Consider the following 6,636-nt stretch of genomic DNA (forward strand, 5'->3'; position numbering starts at 1 on the left):
CAGTGCTCTTCATATTCTTCGATTACGTGTTTGCTTTAAATAACCAATGTAGACAGCGCCACGGGGCTTCTATTGTGCATTACCCAATCAAAACACCGCCACGTGCTTTCTATTGTGCATTTCCCAATCAAACACCGCCACGTTATTCTATTGTGCATTTTGCTGCACAGGAAAAAAAAACTGAAATCAAACGTCTTTTATAACTCGTGCCCCTACGGGCCCGAGTAATAAAGTGAATATATGACGTCATAGCGGTCCCGCTGTTATTATAACACAAAGAAACTGCGCCCATATTGACCAGGATTCAAGGTCTTATTAGCATTAATACAAAAGAATATTTTAAAGGAAGTCATGATGAAAAGGCCCAGCCCATGTCTTGAGTGGCATCACAAGGAACCTTAACAATGAAGCCTAAAGTTTAGGAATGTCACAAACCATGAATACTAATCACAATAAGGTCGCCATTGTTTAAGAGTCCTTGAATTCTTTGATTGCATTCACGTGATAAGACGGCCATGTTGGTGCAAAAAAAATGGAAAATGAAGCTTACGTTATGCACAACAATAGAGTCAAATTTCCAAAAGACTTCTTCGCTACTGTTCTTTTCAACAACATGGCCGCCGTAACGTGAGGTGAAATCAAAGAATTGTGCGTTGGTGTTATTTTTGTGTGGAAAGCGGCCATTTTATGAACAGAAGCTATTCTTACAAGGCTAGCAGGTCTTATAAGGAGGTCAACACTTCTGGCAGAGTACCCAACGGATCCACTCCTCAAAATATCCGCTCCTCAGGCTAAGAATTTGCTGGCTGGTTACTCAATAATGGATGAGAAACTCTAGCTGAGAATTTTGCCGAAACGTTTTTCTTGCTGTAGTCGACCCTTTGAATATGATGCTGGCTGGAAAAATAATTTCGCTTCCCTTCTGGCTTCCTGCGGCTTTTGAAATTGTGCTCTGGATAATTTTGGCTGGATCAGTAAAATGACACCTAGTCAAGAAAGGTCAAAGATAGCGCTGGCTGTGAGTGATAACTAAGGTGCACCGCAGGCTAGTGCAAAGTCGAGCGCGTGTATAAAATTGTCACTAAATTGATAGAAAATTCAAAGAGAAAAAAGGCTTGTACAAAATGTTAACTGAATACGTCAGTCATTAAAACGCTGTCAACAAAAAATGCAATTTATTTTTTAAACATCCCTGTCTTTTGTTATGGTGTCAATGTTGGGACTTAGACAGACAACTCATTTTATTCATTGCGCGCGGATATTCCATCTCAGTAGTGGCGGTTATAGTCGCGGTCGTTGTTTTGTGACTCTAGTTTTGGTGATGCAAGTGAATTTTTGCGGGTTTTGGACAATTTTTGCTACATCCAAACTCTGCTGATTTCTAGGTAAGTAATCTTTTCATCTATGTCCTTCCTTTCATCTGAATGTCTTTTTGCAGGTTCTGGTAAGTTTCTTTATGGTCTCAACTGTCTTTTGTATTTCGTGAACCATCTTTAGTGCATCCTTCAGTCAGCAGCTGGCAGGGTCACTGTTCCAGTAGTCTGGTTAAGAGATCATCATAAAAGTATGTCCAGCAGGTAAGAACGCCTTTTGATTTTATCATGTTGATCTTGACAAGGCATGCACCTTCGTTAAACCATGGCTGTTCAGAAACACTTTTGTTTGACTGTAGCACATAAGGTCTTTTCCTTTCAGTCCTTTGGTTTCAACAAAATGCCAGCAGCAAATAGAATGCTAAACGGAGTGATATGTGTAGTTCCATATTCGCGAAAATATAGCCATCGCGTTCGTGTCTTGATTTCCAGAAATATGAATTTCACTAAGAAAATGGAAGTGAACCGTTGTTGCAGCTAAAACCACCCCAAATAGATGTGGTTAGTCTTGTTACCTATATGCTATAGACGATAATTTAGAGTGGAAAATAACAAAAAAGAAATACATTTGCCTAATCAGAGCGATTTTGCTTCTGAAGTGTTTTGCGGGCATCATTCTGGACAACCATTCTGAGGTAAGGCGTGTCTTTCGATTGACCTCAGATGTTTTTGTCTGTTTGGTGTATTGGTTTACCAGATACATCTAGGCACCCTTCAGAATCGTTTTAGATATAGAACTGCCTAAGTGTTGGTCAGCGTTGTGTTGAGTCTAAGTGTTGGTCAGCGGTCTCTGAGTAAGATGGCCGCGAATTTTGAAGCTCCGAGCTAAAGTGGATAAAAGTTGCATTTCTTCTATTTCTTTTTTATATTTATTCGACTACATGTAATATTTTCTTTGCTAACATGACAAATTAAACAACATTTAATTTTTTTTTTCTGGAGAAAACAGCTTGCATTTTTCACTCGTTAAACATAAGACAGTGTGTCTAGGCTGTATTCCCCGACTCTTGTTTCGGCTTTTTGGGGTCAAAGTTGTCCCAGGAGTGCCCCCCTCCCGCTGGGGTTTCACCCTGTCCAGGTAATAGTGTTTGTAACCAGCAAGACAACGATGTATTTCAATAGGTTAACCAGCTCAAACAAGCAGTTGCTAAGTTTGTTTCATTTACATAATAAAAATTACTGTCACTGCTTTAAGTTAATTTTCAAGAACATTTTGTTTATCAATTAAAATAAATATCGGTAAGGAAATGTAAAAAAGCAGTGCTTAAACTAGAAATGCTCTTGCATCAGAAGGCAAATCCTGCCGACCAGGAACAAAACCACAGAAAATAAATATGCGTGTCATGATCTCTCACTGCGAAAAAGGCAGCATTAAATCGCATTTGCTCATAGAACCATCTACTTTCCTCTTCCCAACTTATCTAGGAAGATCGAAAGAGACTCTGCTCGCAGGGTATGACGTCCACGACCATTATCTCCGTCTTTTATTACACATTTTTTACATATAGTCGCAAAAAATATTAAATTTTATTCGGCAGACAAATATGTTAATTGCACCTAAGCACGAACGAAATGAAATTGTCCAGAGCTTGTAAATGTAAAGGTAGCAAAGACAGATGGATAACTTATAGACTGCTAGCAGTCCCTTTCTAGATAGTCGCGAGAGCGTGCGAGCGTGCGACTGGAGCAAGGAGAAAAACACGAGAAGAGACTCTTCCCATGCCCCTTCCGATTGTTCGCTCCAGTTTTCGTCAGTTTTGTTGTTGCTTTATTTGAAAGCCTTAAGAACATGTAACCATAGCCCAGTCCTTGTTTGAAAAAAAAAAAAAAAAAAAGAGATCTCATGTATCATGCTATCACAAAAACGGTGCCTAAGGCATGGCGAGTGACGAGGAGTTTTTGAGACATGGTGAATGTCATTATAAAACATAACATGATTCTTTGTAGATTAAATGCTCTTTACAAGTAGGCAAATTCAATATTAGAAAAACTTGTGCTATCAAGACCATTAAGAAAAATGTGTACACTAATGACGATTAATTTTGTACTTGATGTAGAAGCATAATAATTTCATACAAACTGTATTGCTTTCTGGGGATAGAAACGGCAGCTCCGCTTTTAGGCTTGGCTAAATCTTAGACTATATATCATATGGAGCACGAAGCATAAAAAGTGTTGTTTGTTCGTCCGTCGTTTTCAAAGATGACCAATGACGCTGCGTTTACTGGTTATGTGTCCCTCTGTGACTGATTAATCCAAACATACTGCGGTGCACCAAACAATCGACCACAAATTTGGCCTTCAGTTGATGATTGGTAGTTTGTGGACGATTGACTCTTGGCTTATGGTGACCTTTTTTCTGTGCTTCTGTACTCCTGCGCCGTGGTATTTGTAGGATGTTTCGCGTAGATTACATAAACAGTGTGTTGCTATAACATGAAGAGTGCAGTGTAAAACGGGAGCGGTGAGCGATGTTTGACATTAAAGATCTTTGTTGTGTTTAATCCGGCTCATCTAGTTGAATCTGTTCCTGGTATTCTATAGTATTTAACATTATTAAAAACTGAACTACAGACATCAGATTTCCAGCATTTTCATTGGCTCGCCAGACACAGGCTATCAGTTCTTAGTATCACCAAACTAGTGGACTAATGCAAATCCTGCATTTTAATTGGCTACGCTACTATTCGAAATAATCCTCGAGTAGCGAAAAGCGTGACGCCTTCTTTCCCAAATAATCTTTCTTCAACTTGCATTTGCTAACTTTATTATTCCCTTTTATTTCCACTAGTTGGGTGATACTAAAACAATTAGACCCTTCGCCCTCAAGGGCCACGAGTGAATAGCCCATTCGGCTTCGCCTCGTGGGCTATTGACACGTAGCCCTTGCGGGCTACAGGTCTAATTGTTAAATATACCTGCTGTACCTAATATGGTCAAGGAACGCTTCAGCAATAAAGCGAACTGAAAATATTTTTGCAGCTTTGAGAAAAAATGACCGACAAAAGCCGTTTTGGACCGGAATTGACCGAGGCAGATAAATAAAATCAACATGGAGGATTTGTTGATCCTGGAGTTTTTTAGTAAAGCAATTGTTCTACTCGGGCTTGCTGGATATAAAATGATTATAACTTCATATCCAGCGCTTCGTCGTAGAATAATTAACAATTATCCCGTGAGCGCGCGTTGAATATGAGATAGTAAATAGCCAACGAGGCGCGCAGAGCCGAGTTGGCTATAACCAGTCTCATATCATATCAGTTCTAATTTGTGAGGTTTCCCTATCTCGGACGACCCTCAGAAAACGAATTATACGTCGAGAGAAAATGAAAGGGAAACGAAAAATGTTTTCACAAGTTTAAACGAGAAAGCTCTACACAATTATGATTAATACATTTCGTTTTATTCCTCCATATAGGTAAAACATCAGCTGGGTTACATTTCTATATCACTACAAATTAACACGTGAACCATTATTCCTTTAAGGTTTCTTGCATTCTCTATATTTTCAACAGCCTAATCTTTCCGCAGCGGCACAAAGTTCTTGTTTACGCCGAGAAAAATCGTTCATATACGGCGAACCCATCCCCTCCTCATTCTGAAATTAAAAGAAGAGAGAGAAAAATATTAAGACCTTCATTCCAAGCATCCATATATAAACTATAAGAATAAAGATAAGCGAACTAAGTTTAAGCAAACTTTTCAAAATTTCAATAACTTTATAATTAAAAAACCGATAAAATTTGTGGTGTTATCTGGTTCCTTGTCGTTACATTTTAGAGTTATTTCGTGATGTTGTATGAATACTCTCAATTATGCGAGGTTTCGTTCCTTTTTAAAAGACTGTTTCGATGTCTCCATTCTTTTCAGTGTCATTATGCGTAGTGGACCAATTTCAAAGCCAATTTCATTTGTTGAATCAGCCGTTCCCGAAAATACCAACGGAAAAAAGGGCGGCTCTCAGATTCAGAGTGTCGAGCAGTGAATAATCCTGATAGGAATTATAAGCTACGGTTACTTACGCGGGCACTTTTCTTTTCTTCGAAAAATCTTTTCTTGCCGTTTTTTATGCCGCTGGCTGATTTACTTATTAAAGCTGTCACCAGAAGAAGGGTTAAAGCGAAGAAGAGTGCTTTGTTTACCATGCTGTAGGGTGAGGGATCACCTATGTGCTTCTTTCTTGCAGCTCGTAATTGAGTTCGCAGGTTAGTATACCTGATCGAAAAGCTATTGAAAACGCGCTTATATATATATAACTTTTATATTTTTATTTATTTATTTATTTTTTTTGCCGTTGAGTTTTCCGGTAAGAATCGTTTGCACGATTCATATTAGGATACCCTCTAAATTATCAAACACAATATTCTAATAGTTGATATTTCGATTAATTGGTAACATCCTGCCGAAGATGATTAGTTTCTCCTGAAACGTGATAACATTCATTGAAACAGTCAAAAGCCTGAGTGTTCTGAGAATTAAAGATCTAGAGTAATGATATTTTCTATCATATTCATTATGAGAAGTATGCCTAAAACAAAAGAGACTGAGCAAAAAGCGAAAAGAGAGCGAAAAGAAAGGAACCTTAATTGCCAACGAGAAAAATTTCTAAAGTGATTGGATATTGCCTCCAGTAATATTTTTACAGTCACTAATTGTTTTTTGGTTGATTATTGACTTTTGTGGCAAAATTATATCCGCTCCCCAAGGCCAGCTAGAGCTAGATTTTAAAATACAATTTCCAGCCAGGATCTTTACTTTAAGAGCTTTTCCCAGCCAGGATATTTACCAAAAAGGCATTTCCCCAGCCAGGAATGTCTCTTTCTACCCTTTTTTGCCAGCAAAAAAAATAACCAACATTAAGCCAGCCAGGAAAATAAATTGAGCCATTTTATCCAGGTGATACAAAAAAATAAATAAATAACTCAACGAAAGCTTGGTGGTGTTTTAGCCATTTTCTTTGCTTATGATTTCGGTGCAGATTAACCGTGTCGGAAACAAGATAATTAGTATTGATTTAACTAATGTTGATGTTATGATTGCGAGATATCTGTCCGGAAATCGAGCGTTACTTTCTGTTTGCTCCGATAAATAAGTTTGTTTATCCTTTGCGTGAAAGATCTTTGTAGCCAATCAGCTTACGTGTGATCAAGGTGCGTCCATGAGATAAGGGAACAATTGATTGTAGTTCTAGTCGGTTATAGACCTAACGTTGTTGTGTACGCGAGAAGATCTGAGAGAATTATTATCTGAAAAAAAAAGCGAC

The 6,636-nt window shown here is 38.3% G+C and overlaps 1 long non-coding RNA gene across 1 annotated transcript; it reads right to left on the bottom strand.

Annotated features, from left to right (window-relative positions):
* Positions 1–4,718: 4,718 nt before the first annotated feature.
* LOC138024495 (uncharacterized) lies at positions 4,719–5,775 on the bottom strand. Its single transcript, XR_011127025.1, has 2 exons — positions 5,396–5,775; positions 4,719–4,971 (listed from the first exon to the last, which is right to left on the bottom strand). It is a non-coding gene; the product is annotated as an uncharacterized lncRNA (long non-coding RNA).
* Positions 5,776–6,636: the final 861 nt, after the last annotated feature.

This window comes from Montipora capricornis, chromosome 11, assembly GCF_036669925.1.
Source record: "Montipora capricornis isolate CH-2021 chromosome 11, ASM3666992v2, whole genome shotgun sequence".
In the NCBI taxonomy this organism is placed as follows: domain Eukaryota; kingdom Metazoa; phylum Cnidaria; class Anthozoa; order Scleractinia; family Acroporidae; genus Montipora; species Montipora capricornis.